Genomic DNA, 18,515 nt, shown 5'->3' on the forward strand with positions numbered 1-18,515 from the left:
TATTTAGAGATTTTAGTATCCAAAGAATAAGGCAACAGGGAGAATTCCCAAAGAAGAAATATTAAGTACGGTTTTAAATAACAAATGGCTTCAGGAAGCACTGAACTACTTAAAAAGCAAAGAAAGAATTACTATATCTTTTTCAATTCTGGGAGAGAATTAAGCCCTGATGCATTATACATCCATTGTATATAATGAATTAACTTCTCTTTTATGAATCTAGAATGGCACCATCTTCACAGGAGCTTTAGAAAATAGCCACACAAGTCACTTCTTGTACTGTGGTTTAGATGAGGAACTCTGGCTAAGAGAGGAAGTGCTTTTCAAAGGGGAAAAATAAGGTGACTAGAGAAAACTGATAATTCTATTTGCTGAAGTCCAAGCTATATATTCCATTGTATCCAAATGCATATTTCTGTAAACAAGTAAAAGAAAATTTACATTGCTAGTAGTCAAGAAGATATTTATCAAAATCTTTAAGAATTAGAACAGGATTGGTGGTAAACCAAACCTGTCTGTAAATCTATGGGTATGAACCACATCAGGGTATGGTCATGAACTGCTCAGAATTCATTAAACCTCTGTAATTTACAGGAAGCTGTGCAAGCATGCATTGGTATTACCTCCTATACAGAAGTGACAATTGGGTTAAGAAAGAAAAAGAAAAATGGAGACACAATGCTGGCCTGTGGTGCATAAGGGCACATGAAGGAAAAGAATGATGGGCATGAGCCCAATGGGGAGTAAAAATCACTTTGGTGTCAATTTCCCTCACTATTGGTTACAGAGTACAAAAGCCACTGGAAATTTATATTTTGAGCCTTCTTTTGACTTAAATTGCCTGTCAGTACTCCCTTTGTGTCTTGGTAATAGATGAAGAAGCTTTAATCAGAGGCCTATATACAACTTACTTATCAATCAATAACATTAGATTCTGACTACAATTTTGTTGAAAGCTAACTAAGAAATACTTACTGACTTAACAATAAACCTCAGCTTTCTATTATTATTTTTTTGCTTGTGTACCAATTCTGATTCCCATATGAATTCCCATCTGAATTTGCGAGAGTGTGATTTTTCATAGACTTTTAGTTCCCAGTGTTTTTCAAACAGGATGTCAAGGAGACTGACTGCGCTCACAGAGAACAAAGCTGCATTGCTCTATGTAAACTTCAAGTTTCAATAATAGGGCAAGAAAGTCAATTCTACTGTTTGAGACTCTTCCCTCCTGTTACATCCAAGGTCAACAAGGAATTAAAGTTGTAGAGACTGGGATGACTGTTTGATACTGTTTGAGCCACAATGAAGAAAGACTGGGCCAGCTACCCCTGTTATTTATTTAAAAGTGGAATATTAGAGTAGACTGTAGGAACAGTCAGGCAGTGTAGAATTAAAATGTTTTAGAAGCATTGACCTAGATTAATATATGCTTCAGGGAATTAGAAAAATGCATACAAATCTTAGGGACATTTGATACATATATAATGGGATATTTGAGACTGGGTTGTAACTCATGATTTGGGTAATGTGTGTTTATTAAATGGTTACTGTGTGCTAGATGGGGTAAAGAAGCTAAATCAATGCCTTTACCCAACCAAGTTTCATAGTCTAATAACAAAGTGAATATTATTATAGATATAGCAATTAAGGCATAATTAATGTCATTCATTCAACTTACACTTGCTATCTGCTGTCTGCCCCACACTAATCTGGCCTGTGAATTACAGGTTAAAAAGAAAGCAGCCTCTGGTCTCCAGAAGTTCACAATTCATTACAGAAAGACAAGTAAAACATACAATTACAATACACCATGATAAGTAGTATAATAGAATTTAGTACAAACTGCTATGGGGATATGTAAGAGATGCTCCTAACTCAGATGGTGGGGGGAGGGATGGGGAAAGGTTATCAGGAAAGGTTTCCTGGAGCTGGGATATATGAGCACAGTTTTAAGGGACAATTATAATTTGGGTGAAGAAAAGATGGGAAAGTCAGAGAAAAAGGCTAGCGCAATTCACAGATTTGAGAGATCCTGGCAACTGGGAAATAGCAAAAAGCATGGCTGAAGCTAGTTTTAACCATGATAGGGAGTGGTAAGAGGAGTAGCTGATGATGTAGGTAGGGACCAATTCCTAAGGGTTGTGGAGAGCCACTGAAAATATTTTAAATAGTGGAATGACAATGATTACATTAACATTTTAAAAAGTTCATTCTGGTAAGCATGTGAAGATGGATTAGAGATATTTATGGAATAAATTATGAGGGTAGAGGAACTAGTCTGGATATTAATCTAGTAATCCAGATGAAAAATCCAACTAAATAATTGAACGAGGTTCTGGAGAGAAGGGCATAGATTCTAGAGATATAAAAGAGGCAGAATCTTTAAGACTCAGCTCTGATTGGTTAGAAGGGATATAACTCCCAGGTTTCTAGTCTGCGTGATTGGGTAGTGTCATATACTGAAATAGTGGATGAAGGTACAAATTTGGGCGTTGAGTTATGTACAAGGTGCTTATAACTCTGGAGAGAGATCTGGGCTGTAAATAGGAGTTGATGCCAAGGTAGTTACTATATAGTGATGTAATATTAATATATGTGAAGCTCCTAGAATGATCCCTGACCAAAGTAAGCGCTATACCGTAAGTAGAATAATAATGATGATGGATGGTGATGATTATAATAATAAAAATGGTTGATTATGAGATAACTCAGAAGTATACAGAGCATCATAGAACTTTTTGTGATAATGAAAATGTTTTATGTCTCTACTTTAAAATATGGTAGCCAATAGCCACATGTGCCTACTGAGCACTTCAAATGTGGCTGTTGCAATTGAGAAAATTTTAAATTTTATTTAATTTTAATGAATTTAAATTTAAAAGTCATATGGAGCTGCTGGTTATTGTTTTGGACAGTGTAGTTATATAGTGAGAAATGAAATCAAGAGAATCTGGGAATTAATCAAGTTGATCATCAACATGTAAGGAATAGCAGAAAAACAGTCAAATAGGCAAAAGGAAAAACAATATAGGGTAATACGGTTTAGAAGCACAATTGAAATTCCCTTGATAGGATTATTAGGATGAATGGGAGTTGGTAGAGGAAGCTTTCTGGAGGAGTATGGACTGGAGCTATGAAGTGGAGGAGGGCATTTCAGGGAGACAGGCTAGCACACATAACGGCCAACAAGAAAGAAGGAACATGATATGACAAGAAGGTTCACCCTGACTGGAGTGGTAGGCATATGATAGGGAGTAAGTGGTCAACGGTCCTTGTTTGCCAGGGACTAAGGGGGTTCCTGGGATGCAGAACTTTCAGTTTTAAAACTGGGACAGTCCCAGGACATGGTACTTCAGTGCTAAAGTGAGGGAAGTCCTAGGCAAACTGGGAGGAGTTGGTCACTAGAGAATACTACTAGATAAACAGTGGCTGGCCAAAGTATGAAGGACTTTGAAAGAGAGGCAGAGAGGCATCTACTCTTGATACAACAACTCAGAGGTAGGCTATTACAGCTTTTTCAATCAGGGAACTAAAAGGAATTAAAGTAGTGCTTAGGAAGATTAGTCTGCCATTAGAGGGAAGGACTATACAAAGGGAATCCAATTATTTAGCTACTATTGTAATCTAAGTCTGAGGTGATTAGGGCTTAAAATAGAAACTTATGTTTATTTAATCCTTACTATATCCCAGGTACTCTACTAGATTTTACATAAATTATCAATTCTTCCTGACACTCAGATGCTGAAACTTTTATAAACCTTTGAAAAGTTGATTGATTTATTTGTTTAAACAGTTACTCATCGTTCCCAAATATTTTTTGAGTGACTTCTATATGACACACCAAGTTCATTACTTGTCTTACTAAAGCCAGAATTTGAAAGTAGATCTGGCTACAAAGTTCATTGTATGTATTAGAAGTAAGAATAATTCAAAGGAAGAAATAACAAAAATGACAAAATTTAATGGCACACTGTCAAAGATGAAAAATAAGGAAGGGTAAAAAATAACTAGAAGATTTCTATGATGGGAAACTTTAAGAACATGATCTCAGAAACTTTAAGAACATGATAGAAGGGATTTAGATAGAAGTTGGATATACTAAGCTTGAAATCATAAAAAAAACATTCAAACAACAGCTGGAAATATAAGTATGAATGCAAGTGAGCTATGTCACTTTAGTGTATATTCTAACAAGCTAACATTTATTTGGGCTTTAACTATCGATAACTCTAATTAATCTATTGTATTTGTAAATTCTCTATGGCATAGGAAAAATGATAACATCATGACAATAAGCTAATCTATTTGTATAAAGCTAGATTTCCACATAAGGAGATTTTTACCAATCTACCTACCTACCTTCCTATCTATCTATCTATGTATGTATCTATCTAGATATATGTGTTGCTCCAAGAACAATGATGCTTCAAGGACAAAGGATGACCCTGCCTGAAAACGTTTAAGCGTTACACCCCTTACTGGACTCTTAATCACCCTCCCCACCATGTTGTGATGGTTACGAAATTCCTGAGCCCACCTGGGCAATGGGACCTGTCCCAAATAAGGAAAGGAGTCTGGCCTGTCCCACTCCCACCCTATAGAAGGAAAGTATATGTGCCTCGAACAATCAGTAAATGAAATTTTCACCTCGGACCATTCTTTTGTTTTCTGGCTATAAAACCTGATCAATAGTGCATGTTCGGGCTTGACTCTCCCAAACTACTAGGAAGTCGGCCCCACTGTTCTGGCAGCAACCCTGCCCTCTAATGAATTCTACCTTCTTTACATTCTGCTTTGTGTCTGGAAATTCTTTTCCAACCTGTGTTTGGACCAAGACAATATATCTCTATCTCCTCTCTCTCTCAAAGAGAGATATATATAGTTTATATTTTAGTTTTAAGACACTTACCTCAAAAACTTCCTAAACTTGTTATCTACGCATTAATATTTCTTGATCTTTGGAATTGGCTTCACGTTTAGAATGTGTAAAATATTATGAATGTAATGAGATCAACGGCTCATGTTGTACACTATTGTTCATTCCTTCAAGCCAAGTTAAGAAAAGCTGGGGGGGGATGGTGAGCAGGGGAACTCACCTGCTCATATTAACAGCATTCATATTTCCTCATCTTAAACTTTAGAATTCTCATTTCTTATTTCCATTGATGACCCTCTTTTGTATTTCAAACGACCTGAGTATATGAGGCAATATATGAGGATAAGCAGAAATTCATTAGTGTCAACTACAATAATGTGTTTCAAAAATCTTTTTTATAATGGAAATTTAAGAATGTATGGCCAAGTAGAAAGAAGTACCCATTGTCTTTCGTCAAAAATTATCAACCAATTCGTTTCAATTCTTTTCCAAGAATGTTTTGATTATATGTATCAAATATCCCTGTCAAAGAGAAAGTCATGTGCTTTCCCACTATCTTTATGGCTGGTCACTTATTTGGATGTCAGAGAGAAATATGTACTGAATTTTCTTATTTTGACCCAAACAATTTATATATTCCAATTCTGTTTTTTTCATTTCAAATTTCCTTTTTAATTTTAAGTCATAGCTTTGTGTTGTAACACTACTTGTTCCAAAATTAGATCATGAAGGTACCTTCCTATGACTTCCAAATAATTAATCAAAATGTTCTTCAATGGGCTATATAAAAAGCAAGTAGAATATTCCTAATTATCAATCTTTATCTTGAGTCATATAGTTCTTGTAATGTCAAGGAAGAGAAACTCAAATGTAAAGTGTTACAATAGCCAAGCATACCAGCACTGTTATCTAACCATTCAGCAATTTTCTCTGCCAAGTCGCTCTGAACCTTAGACTACTGAGAATGTGTTTTTAATTAATTTTTAAGGTTCTCCTCTTTTGAGTTAAAAAATGGTTACAATTTTATAAGTAAAATTAAAGAAAAAACACAAAATAGACCATCTGAGATATTTCCATTAGGCATTATATATATATATATATATATATATAATTTTAATATATATACACATATAAATGCACTGGGATAAATCTCCATCTTCTGTGTCAGTCGGACATAGGTCCATTTTCTTAGGAACAGGGAACTCCCTTCACAATGGTAGTGAGGAAATTGGCTGGACCATCCTTCTTGAATATAATTCCATGAAGATGCTATTTAAGGTCGTCTGGATCTTGGTTCCTTCTAGCAATCTACTACTCCAACAGTGTGTAGTTCATCAAATTCAGGTCTTTCTGAAGCCAGGCTAGAAATACAAAGTGAGGTGGACGACTAAGGTAACTGACCAAAAAGGAGGAAAGGACGAGGAGCAAAACAATTTCCCAATTTCATTTTTTCCCATATTCTCTGTGCTTGACAAGGGAAAAAATATTCAGGTCTGAGTTCCTTTCATTCTTAGCCATTGTTGGTGCAAAGTTTTTTCTTTTTTTTTTGCGGTACGCGGGCCTCTCACTGTTGTGGCCTCTCCCGTTGCAGAGCGCAGGCTCCGGACGCGCAGGCTCAGCGGCCATGGCTCACGGGCCCAGCCACTCCGCGGCATGTGGGATCTTCCTGGACCGGGGCACGAACCTGTGTCCCCTGCATCGGCAGGCGGACTCTCAACCACTGCGCCACCAGGGAAGCTCGTCACTCACTTTTTAACTTGAGTTTTAATTTCTAAAAGTCAAATTTCAGGCATCCTTCTTCAGTATGTTTTATAGGCATGTTCAGGAAACAGAGCAGTGATTAACACAGATGAATATAGCCTCTCTCGAGCTATGCCGTTTCAGGGAGATCATACTGAGTTCAAGAGCTTTGTCGAGAAATCTTTCTTCTAAAGCATCATCTCCTTTGGTGTTGCCAATGTGGAATGGAATATTCATCTTGCTTCTATTCTGGGGCTCCACAATTCTAATAGTAGCTTTTCCTTTTTGACCACTTCCCAAAATTATAGTTCTCTTTTTCTGTCTAGCAGCTTTGGATGGTTCCTTCACCGATGGAGAAGTTACCCACTGGTACTCCAAGCCACAAATCCTAAGAGATTCTGCAAAAGCACTTGCACCCAGGTCACCAATGAGCAAATTGCAGTTCAGAGTGATGCGCCTCAAACCAGCCATACAGTCAAGATCAGGTCTCCTGGAACGAAGACTCTCAGCCCAGGTTTCTTCATGCCTTCTGGTAGTCTGATACTTTAAGATCTTGGCCATGTGATCTGCTCCCTGCCATGTCAGATTACACCCCGTGAAGTTTACTGTCTGAAGAGTGATAGAGTTCTTTACACCTTGACAAATAACTGTCTTGCCCAGCCATGGCTGGAAGAAGCTCTGGATACAGATCAAGGGCAGAGGGTGCTCAGGAGCGGCGCCCAGTCCACCCCGCGGAGGCGGTCGGTGTTAAGTCCAGCAGGGCCTCCCGCAGGGAAGCGTGCAAGGTGGGCAGAGGCACCGAGCCCTGCAGCGCGCAGTTCCTCACAGCGCGGGAAGAAGTCGGCCGCGGTGTCGCAGCGCAGCTTCACCGAGTGATCATGGCCCGAGCGTGGCTTCGGGGATGCTGGCTGTGGACACGATGCCCATACCCGCCTGGGGTCCCCGGCTCGCTTCCCAGCCCCTCGGGCCCTCACCGCCCGGTGGCTGCGGCCCCACAGCGTGCGCAGGACCCACATCGCAACCAGACGACGCAGGGCCACGAGCCCCAGCTAGGCCAGCCCCTCCAGGCCGCGCTCCCGCTGCGAATCGCCGGCCATTGGCGCCAGCCTCATCGCCCTCTGCGCTCGGGGCTGCGGTTCCCCAATTCATTTTTAAAGATTCCAAAAAGAGGTATGAGTTAAGAAACTTGGTAGAGTAGTTGCAGTGTTTTCAAAAGATACATTTCTAACAGATCTCTTTACACTATCTCCAAATTTCCAACTATTATATAGAAACAGCATGAAAATAATTCAGATAAGAGTGAAAGGAACGTGGAACATCCCAGACAACTATATTGAAATAAATAAGAAATAAAGATTTTCTAAGTGAGATTTTGTAAAGTAGAAAATCTTATGTGATTATCTCGCAGTATATTCATTTTATGAATATTTTATTACAGTTTCCTCCAGCTTAAACATTTTGTGGCCCTGTTGGTTCTAAAAATTGGTCCCATTTTTCCTTTTGAAACAGGAAATGCTACAGTGCTTAAAGTCAAGTTTTATTCCTTTCCTTCCTTTCTTGAATCTCCTATCTGCAATTCAACTAAAACTTCCATTTGTATAAGCTCAAAATTGTCAGTCAATCAAGGTTTGTTTAGACTAGAATTGGTGTGCTAATAGTGGGTTAAGAGTTCAAATGGCAACTGTTTTGCATGTTACAATTTAAAAATGCCTCCTTTTCTTTAAAAGTTAAAGGTAAAAAGTTCTTTTTTTTTTGGCCACACTGTGTTTGGGATCTTAGTTCCCCAACCAGGGATCGAACTGGTGCCCCCTGCAGTGGAAGTACAGACCTCCAGGGAAGTCCCCTAAACGTCCTTAAGCATTAAGTAAAAATATAATTAAGTTTCAGTCTCTGTCCACTGAACAGGAAAAATGAATTTAGCTTCAAAATCTCAAATTATCTAAATCAATCTTGCTACTGGGAAATCTAAGACATTAAAAACAAGATTTCAAAAGGTTCAATGTTTATTAATTTTGTTGTTGTTGTTTAGATACTGTTACAAATCATAAAAGACATATCTAGTATACACTCCAGCTTTTCAAATAAGTCAGAAAGAACACTATTTCTACCAAGAGATAGTACTATTTCTGGCTTTGGTTTAAGCTAAGGGAATTCTGAAGCAATTTTTTCAAAGGATTTTAAAAAATGAACACTGTTGGAACAAAGTTGAAGATTAGTTAGAGATATGGAAGGTGAGTTCCCCTGTTCCCCCAACCCCCAGCTTTTTTTTAACTTGGCTTGAAGGGATGATTAGTGTACAACCTGAGCCATTGATCTCATTACATTCATAATATTTTATACACTCTAAATGTGAAGCCAATTCCAAAGATCAAGAAATAGCTAGAAGATTATATTTAAGAAAGGCATAGTAGGTGATCAATAAATATTTATTAAATGACTAAATATGAGAATAATAAATTACACAAAGGAATGTCTTTCTAATATTTCCTTGAACTAAAGTTTCATATCTTATAGAAACACCTGTATCCTTTCATAAGATAAAATCCAAAACTATATAATCAACCTGAACCAGGTACTGTGAAAACACAAGACTACCACATGCCATTCAGAGAGCTGACGACTTTTAATAACTCCTGAAAAGTGAAAAGCATGGTTTTTAAGACAAAACAATTTTATGCTACTCACTTGGCAGATTTTACGACTTTGGGCAAGGTATCTAACCTCTTTTTTTTTTTTTTTTTTTTTTTTTTGGCGGTAGGCGGGCCTCTCACTGTTGTGGCCTCTCCCGCTGCGGAGCACAGTCTCCGGACGCGCAGGCTCAGCGGCCATGGCTCACGGGCCCAGCCGCTCCACGGCATGTGCGATCTTCCTGGACCGGGGCACAAACCCGTGTCCCCTGCATCGGCAGGCAGACTCTTAACCACTGCGCCACCAGGGAAGCCCTCTAACCTCTTTGAGCTCCAGTTTCCTCATCTGCAAAATGAGGATGACAATAATATCTTCTCCAAACAGAGCTGTAGTGAAGACTGAGATAAGATAAATAAGATGTCAAACGTAGAGCTTGTCACATAGTAAGAGAATTGTATTTTTTACAAAGGGGCTGTCAACTACATGGAGTAACATATGCTGAGCCAGGTAAGGTTAGAAATGATCTTGTTTTTGTACATCTCATGGATAGATTAATTTTTGAACAAGGCTTATTATTTTGGTCTCATGAACGTCACAGAAGATAGTGACATGAAATTGGTAAAATCAGTGTGCTACATCAGGGAGTGGAGAATTTATTTCTTCAGCAGTGGAGATAAATGAAAATGATGTAAATGTGAGGGAAAGAAGAGAAGCCAAACATGGAAGGTTTGGCTACTTCCATAGTGATGCTATAAAATAAATAAGAAGAGGCTTCCATATGAAAAATAGAAACATGAGAACATTCCTTGAAATTCTAACTGTTAAGGCTTATAGTCTAAATTTTGTGAAACAATCATTTACCAATTTAAAATGAAACAGGAAACAATTATGCAAGGTTATTTCTGTAAAGAGGACATCATGAATGTTAGATTCCCTAAGGAGTTCTTCACTGTATCGGTCATTACAGCTTCATAAATTAAACATAAACACCACCTATGGAGTCCACAGAAATGTGGCACTGAGTATAAAATATAGAAACCCTACCACAGATGACAAAAGGAGAAACACACTTCATGACAAGTAAATAAAGCTCATGTGTCACAATGAAAGAAACACACCCAGGTGAAGCCAGAGTTCATTTAAGAGCTGAGTGCTATGGAGAAAAGGCCACAATCCCGACTCCCCAGAAACCAGTCCCGCATTCCAACCTGAGAGCCCTCCTGCAAACATGCTGTCACAGAGAAAGTAATACCCTGATGGATGCTGTAGGCTGTGATTGGAGATGATGCCAATGGTAAACTTCTTAAACACTCTCATGGGAAATGGAGAATTGCCTGGATGAAGTGGCAGAAAGAAATGGGTTATATATTTTTTACATTGGGAATCATAATCCTGGGGTATTAAGAAAAGACCTGTGGAAAATGCGGTGATGAGATGATACCAATCTTCTCTTTCGAAAGTCTTTGCTAATATCACAAGTTAATTCATTTCCCTTTCATTACTTCGTTTCTCCCTACAAACACACATTTCAAGAAGAAATCAATTCTCCACAAAATCAGTTTTAAGAGGAAAAAAAAATTTTAACAGCTGCAACTTGCAAAGGAAAAAATTAAAGAAGATGGCTTTAATTCTATTGACTCAGTAAGTTCAACTTTGTGAAGCTACAGGTTTAGCAATGCTATTCCTTTCAAGGCTTTTTATAAAATATAAATAAAAAATAAAATATAAAATATTCTGCCTGTGGTTCTACATACATTTACCTGGTATTTTAGACAGTGCCATCTTTCTGTTTTTTGCATGAAATTCAGAGATAATATTTCTGTGATCAGAATTACGCTGACAATACCGGACTGCGCATAGTAGCTAAAGTTGCCTGCACAAAGTAAATATGTGTAGAAATATGTCTGTAAAGTAAAAAATTAAGATCTTAAAATTCACAGGCTATTAAAGTCCTGTTATTTACTAGTCATATTTTGAGGTACATACACTCTTTTCTCTTAGCTATTCAATAGTGCCCCTGCTTTGAATAGTAGACTTAAAGGATATTCAGAGCCTGTTAGTGATATTTCAGGGACCCCTGGTTTACACAACCAGAAAACCCACTTATGCTATGGTTTAACACCATAAGAATAAGAAATTAAACCTCTGAAAAGGCAAATAACATAGGTCAAAGTTGATGTAAAGTATTCTGTTAAAAGAACATGAATCTCATGAGTGGTAAGCTTTTCTAGATTTTAAGAACCTTATACAAGTATCAAGGAGACTATTTTCCTGAGTAACCTAATCAGTTATTTAAAAGGGAGTGAATCTTCTATTTTACATAAAAATAAGGGAATCATATTAAATTTTCATTTAATAATCAATTTGGAGGCTTTCCTCTATCTATGGTTAATGGGACAGGATTGTTACTAATTTAATGTAAATCTTCAGCTACCAGAGACAGACCTATACAGCTCTGCAAACTGGAATCTTTGCCGTTAGCCAACATGAGTTTAACAACAAATTACCCAGTTCAAAGGAATCTTTATGGAATTAAGGTGGTGGCAACAATTAAGTTGGCTGTTTGGGCTTTAACCATTTCAATTTGATACAGTGACTGCCAAAAAAAAGTTACTCAGAAAAAAGTGCTGTATGAAAATATAGAAATTTCCCCATAAAACAGCTTACTTTTCCCCTTTGGTCCCTTCATCTCTTTCAGCCAAGTGCAAAGTGCAAGGCAAAATAAATTAAGGCAAAAGGAAAATAAAATAAGAAAAATGGTGAGGGCGAGCATGTTGTTGACCATGTAAATAAACTATGTGCAAAGTATACCTCAGATACACTATAGGTAGATGAGCACGAGGGAAGCTGAGCCTGGTTTTGCAGTGGGGAAAAGAAAACACTGTTAAAGAGAAAATGATAGCACAGTAAGGGTCTCAGAAGTTTAGAAGGTTCCATCACCAACACATTTGCCAGATAATAAAACAGCCTTATAAAGAGACACTTGAGCTTGAAATCTCAAGGTTCATACTATTTGAGGAGAACTGTGTGATAAAAAAATACCTGGCTTAAAAAAAAAAATCCATGATGGAGATGGCTCTCCAGATCAGAATCTGGTATGATCTTGCTCAGAAGACGCTCATTTAAGGTTAACAGGAAAGTGGAACACTGGTCACTTTTTCCTATGGTACCACACTGATCTCAGTCTTAACACTAGCAAACTACATGTGAGATTATTTATAGAATGACTCTATTGTACATTTTCATATTACTCTTTAAAGAGGGCACCAAAGCCAGATCAGTATTCTGATTCTAATTTCCTGTTCCTACTATTTCATTCTCATTACTGAATCCATTCAGTATTACTGAATCTAGATAAACAAATAAGCCAGTAGCAACACCAAAAAGATATTTAAAAAACTTAACCACAAAACTCTTCTCCAGACCTGTCTTTTATCAGAATGTTTCATTGATTTTTTTGCGATAACTATTTTATACTTAAAACCATGTTTAATCTTCATGACTTTCACTTGATAATTTCCTGGCCTGTTCTTACTTTCTAGGTTGTCACACTGCCACATTCAATTTTGTGGCCTCTTCTTTCATTATGTTGTCAGAATGCCATGTGAGCTAAATATTCAAGTATGCATTTTCTAGTTAGAAATTCTTCAGGAAGTTCCAAAATACAAAGTTAGGGTAGGGAAATAAGGTAAAGAAGAAGATCGCACAGTGGAGAAATCAGAAATGTCCTTATTATCTGATCTGTTCTTTAAGTGTATTTCCAGCACCCAGCAGAGTGGAATATAGTAGGCACTCAATAATGGCTTACTGAATAAGTGAATATACAAAATCTTTTTCTTCTATCCTCAAAAACTGAATTGTGTGAAATAATATTCAGAAGGTTTTACACTTACCATCACAAAGATTTGTGATAAAATGTATTACTGCCACTTAATGAGTTACTATGAGGTAGTTTCTAAAATATGATCAATTCTATACATATTAAGAAATTAAATCTTTCTTTCAACCACATACATATCTGATTTTCTTTAGCGGGACACTAGTTCTAAGAAAGCCTTCCTCTGCATGTTTGTTCTGTTCCTATAACTATACCCATAAAAGTGAAAAACTTTATCTTTCAAAATAGTTTGAGTCTTGTCTTTTTTTCCCCCTCACTTTTCCATTTTTAATTACTAGGGAAATTTACTTGTCAAGGAGATCTTTTACTAGTACCCTATTGTCTTAATGTCAATTCTGAGAAGGCAATTCCACAGTAAGCATTAAACACCTCACAGATGTGTCACTTCCACTCCAAATGATGTCTTAGGCTACTGCAGGCGATTTTATAAGTAATAGATGGTTCAAAGCAGAAGACACATATTATTAATATGAGTAAATGCCAAAATGTCAAACAAGGAAGACTCAGGAGGCTCAATGTTCTACATACAAGAACCAAAAAACACTGAAATTTGCTTAAAGAAAGTAGAGTACATAAACAAATTGATGTTTACTCATTTAAAAGCTACCAAAAGATTATTCATCTAAGGACTAATGTTCCAGTAGTTCTTCCTCACCTCAATCAAAGTAGGCTGATTCAATGTAGACACTTTCAGATTTTTAAGTGCTATATTAAGATATGATGTATTACTTGATCACTTCAGGGTGTCTTTCTTAGTTGTACGAAATTTCCTATAGAAGGTATGATTTTAGGTGAGGTCAAGTAGGAAATTCAGCAGAAATCAAAAGTTGATTGTGGTTTTCAGGGGAAATATCTTTATTAAGATGCAAGGAAGTAATAAACAGAAAAATACAATGTGTACAGCAAAAATACTCTAAAAACACATTTTTATTTTTAAATAAAAATACTCTAAAAACACATTTAAATATTTAAATAAGTTTAAAGAGCAACAGTGGAATTTATCTTTAAATCTCTGTAAGGGGCTCCCCAAAGAAGAGGAATTTATAATCGATACTTTATCCATATGATAGTTCTATATTTGAAGGGTTTAATGTAATTCCATAGTGAGTTTACCTTGTGTGCTTGGCATGCAAAGAGCACAGAATAAACAGTGTAAAAAGGAAGAATAAAAACATAAAGGTAGAAAATTTCAGGGGATCAACTCTTTTAAGCGCATGCTTCCATGCAGAATGATCCGAAACCATCCTCAGAAAAAATAAGCAGCTCTCCTTTTCTTAGTTTGTAAAACGATGATAATTTCACACAATCTCTATTATAATAATTTCTTTGTCAATGTTGCCTTGACACACTAACCAGTTTTAGCAGGTGTCAGCAAACTTTTTTGTAAACAGTCAGATAGTAAGTATTTTAGGCTTTATGTGCCATACGGTCTTTGTTATAACTATTCAACTGCTGTTGTACTGCAAAAGCAACCACAGATTATATGCAAATGAAGGAGTATGGCTGTGTTTCAATAAAACTTTATTTTTGGTACACTGAAATTTGAATTTCATATAATTTTTCACATGTCACAAAATGATATTCTTTTGATTTCCCCCACATCATTTAAAACTGCAAAAATCATTCCTAGCTCACAGGCCCACAAAAGAGAAACAGGATTTAGCTCAAGGGCTGTAGTTTGCTGACCCCTGAGTTATAGCATTAATTTAATTAATAAAAAAGTGCAAAAAACCCAAAGACAATTCATCAACAATATAAGATGAGTTAGTTTAGAACTAAAGCTGGAGTGAAGACACTGATCTTGAAAGACATAAAATCACAACCATCTAATTCATTATTTGTATTACCTCATTTCATACCAGTCTTATTTTGGCACTCAGGAAATTATTAAACATTTAAAAACTACACTTCAAAAGATATTACTTTCTGGCTTGATTCAAACATTTTTCTTAAACTTAATAAAAATATAGTCAAGTGATAACTCCTCCCTTAACTTTTTCCACTTTAGATAATACGATCCCTTTCTTGTGTTAGCATAGCAAGTACTTATAATTATCATATTCCTTCTACTTCATCAACTTTCTTCTTAGTTCACTTATGTGTCAATAATCTGTCTTCATAAGTCACCTTCCCTTTTACTGTTTGCTAAAGCCTTTAAAAAATTAACATATTTGATTACCCCAAACCTACCTGTATATATTTGTAGCTGAATGGAAATGTATCATCATAGTACATAGACTGAGTGAAAATAAAAAATTTGTGGCTTTGAGGTATTTTTATTCATCTCCTTTCTTTTCTTTTTGTCTTTATTTCATGAGTACTTATCTACTTTTTTTCTGAATGTTTTAACATTCAAGCTTCCCAGGGCCCTATTGCTCTTTAATGAATTAACTTCAATTTTATAAATTTACCTTGATGTACATTACTTAAAGGAATTCATTTGCATTATCTTATGTTTTCCAATTATCATCTGTCTGCATTACTTTTTAATTAATTGTTTATTGAAGTATAGTTGATGTACAATACCATGTAAATACAGGTGTACAGTATAGTGAGCCATAATTTTAAAGGTTACACTCCATTTACAGTTATTATAAACTATTGACTATATTCTCTGTGTTGTACAATATGTCCTTGTAGCTTTATATGTAATAGTTTGTACCTTTTAATCCCTAAACCCTAGGTTGCCCCTTCCCCTTCCCTTTCCCCACTTGTAACCATTAGTTTGTTCTCTATATCTGTGAGTTGGCTTCTTTTTTTGTACTCACTAGTTTGTTGTACTTTTCAGATTCCACATATAAGTGATATCATACAGTATTTGTCTTTCTCTGTCTGATTTATATACTTCCTACTAGATTCATGCATTAGATTACACGGAAAATTAATTTTTTCCTTTATGTGGTTTTATTCTTCAATCATTGTTCTCAGCACAGTATCAATCTAAGGATTTGTAGTTACTTTTGCAGTAGTTAAATTAGGCAAACTGTGTTTAGGTACAAGATGAAAATTACTAAAAACTCATTTAGGGTTCAGAATACTTCAGTTTTGTATAAAGTACAGAAAAAGATGATACATTCTTAACTGAGAATTCAAGAATCGAATGCATCCTACTTTTTGCTATAGAAGAGTCCATGTAAAATTAAAAAGTATGTTTTCATATGAGAAATAAATAAAATTTAATACTGTTCTAAAAATTACCTCTTAATAAAAGTCTACTTTATATCACTGATTATAAGTAATAAATAAAAATGCAGGTCCTCTAAAAAATAATACATCATATAGATGATACCAATTGAAACATGAATAATTTAATTAAATTCTTATCCCAAACTTCTGAATGATGTCTCACCTTCTTCAACTATAAGATATTTAAGTGGCAACATGGTTCTGAACCTGTCATCTTATTGAAATATTTAGCGATGTTCAATGAATTAAAAGGCATTCATATACTTGCTCTTCTGTGTGGACACCTACAATAAATTTTCACAAAATGGAATGGTCACTATATGCCAATTTATCTCATTTTAGAAACGAAATCTATTTATATAGCGTATGGTACTTAGAATAACTTTATTCTGCTTTTAAGCAACAATTTTTAATATACAAGGCATATTTTAAGGCATTCTGGGGCAATAAGAATTAAAGGGAAGGAGAGACACTGAACATTCAGCTAAGATTTTTTTTTTTTTTTTTTTTTTTTTGCGGTACGCGGTCCTCTCACTGCTGTGGCCCCTCCCGTTGCGGAGCACAGGCTCTGGATGCGCAGGCCCAGCGGCCATGGCTCACAGGCCTAGCCGCTCCGCAGCATGTGGGATCTTCCCGGACCGCGGCACGAACCCATGTCCCCTGAATCGGCAGGTGGACTCTCAACCACTGCGCCACCAGGGAAGCCCTCAGCTAAGATTTTGATTTGTGTCTTTTCCTAGCTGAACTCTGTAGAGAAAATACTATTATTTGCCTTTTGACAATATATTTTTTGTTCTTCTGTACTTTTCTAGTTAACAGGAATCTTAGAAGGATACACTTTATATTCAATCTTTTTAGAAGAAGGGTAATCAGAACAAAGTGTGACCCAGTGAAATGAAACAAAAGATGAAGACACTGAGACTAGTTATTATGTACTCCACCACGCAGTACAGGTATTGAAAAAAAGAAATTGAAGAGTGGCATGAGAAAACCAATTTCCAAAGCACAGAGATTTCAATTTAACCCTAATCTAACACAAACTCCCTATCATATAGATCTTAGCAAGTTTCAACTTTCTGGTCTTGGTTTCACTGAAAGAAAAATAGTATCATTTTTTATGACTGGTTAGGGAAGAGTGTGGCACTAAAAACACACATTATCAGAATCTTTTTAGGAGTTTCTAGAATGATATCCAGATATATCTAGACTGATTTAATCATAAAATTCATACTAATCTTTTTTAAAACAGTGGGATAGATTCTGGGGATGACTGTGGGTAATTTTTCAAATTCTCTAAGAATATGACTGAAAAGAAGGACTGGCTCAAAAGAAAGAAGTAGAAAAATGAGACGTGTATTAATTTCCTTTTCTGTTTAGCTATCAGAATTTAAAGACTGATATTAATAAAAAACTTTGAACGTTAGTCAACAGAAATTTAATGACGAGATATACAAAATACACACAGTATATAATTAAAAACAAAGTTGAAAAACCAGAGAATTATCATAACACTATTATTTTTTATTCTATCCTTCATAACAAAATTATTATAGCAATATGAATTAAATGTATGACAATAATCTCGGGAGAAGTAAACCAGGGCTAAGTTTCATAGGAACTTTTTTTTAAAGCCTCAGAAATAGGAGGTCAAGGTTAAATAGAGCCAGTAATTATTTACTGTAATATTTTAGCTTTTCTTCTACCATATTTATAACATGTACCATTTTAGAGATTTTAATTCCATTTATCTTGAAAAGATATATTCAGGAGAAGGACCAAGCATTCTGAGTCTGAACTATCAGTCACAAAAAATACAATTGTTAGTATGCCTATATGACGTATGTACAGTATTGAGTGGCTATAAGGTATTGTTCTCCTTCAGTGTTGTCCTGGGTATATTAGCCATTATCTCAAGTATTTGTAAGATGTTACATAATAGTGTTCATAGTGAAGATTCTTACTGCCTAATTTTCTTATTTTTAGACAAAAAATGATATCTTATAGTTATTCCCAAAGAGTCTGAGTTAAGAGACGTCTATTAACTCAGAATAGATGTATCTACTTGCCAGATTACCTATAATGAGACTCTAACACTGAATATCTTCCTTGACAACTGAAACTGAAACATCAAGGCTCTATCACTTGGATCCAGCCCATAATTTATAATCCTGCTGACACATCCAACAA

General features: G+C 35.9%; 1 protein-coding gene across 5 annotated transcripts in view; it reads right to left on the bottom strand.

Annotated features, from left to right (window-relative positions):
* Positions 1-18,515, bottom strand: part of GPHN (gephyrin) — a 618,453-nt gene that overhangs the window by 195,438 nt on the left and 404,500 nt on the right. The window lies entirely within an intron of this gene.

This window comes from Leucopleurus acutus (assembly GCF_964270905.1).
Source record: "Leucopleurus acutus genome assembly, chromosome: 1".
NCBI classification, from domain to species: domain Eukaryota; kingdom Metazoa; phylum Chordata; class Mammalia; order Artiodactyla; family Delphinidae; genus Leucopleurus; species Leucopleurus acutus.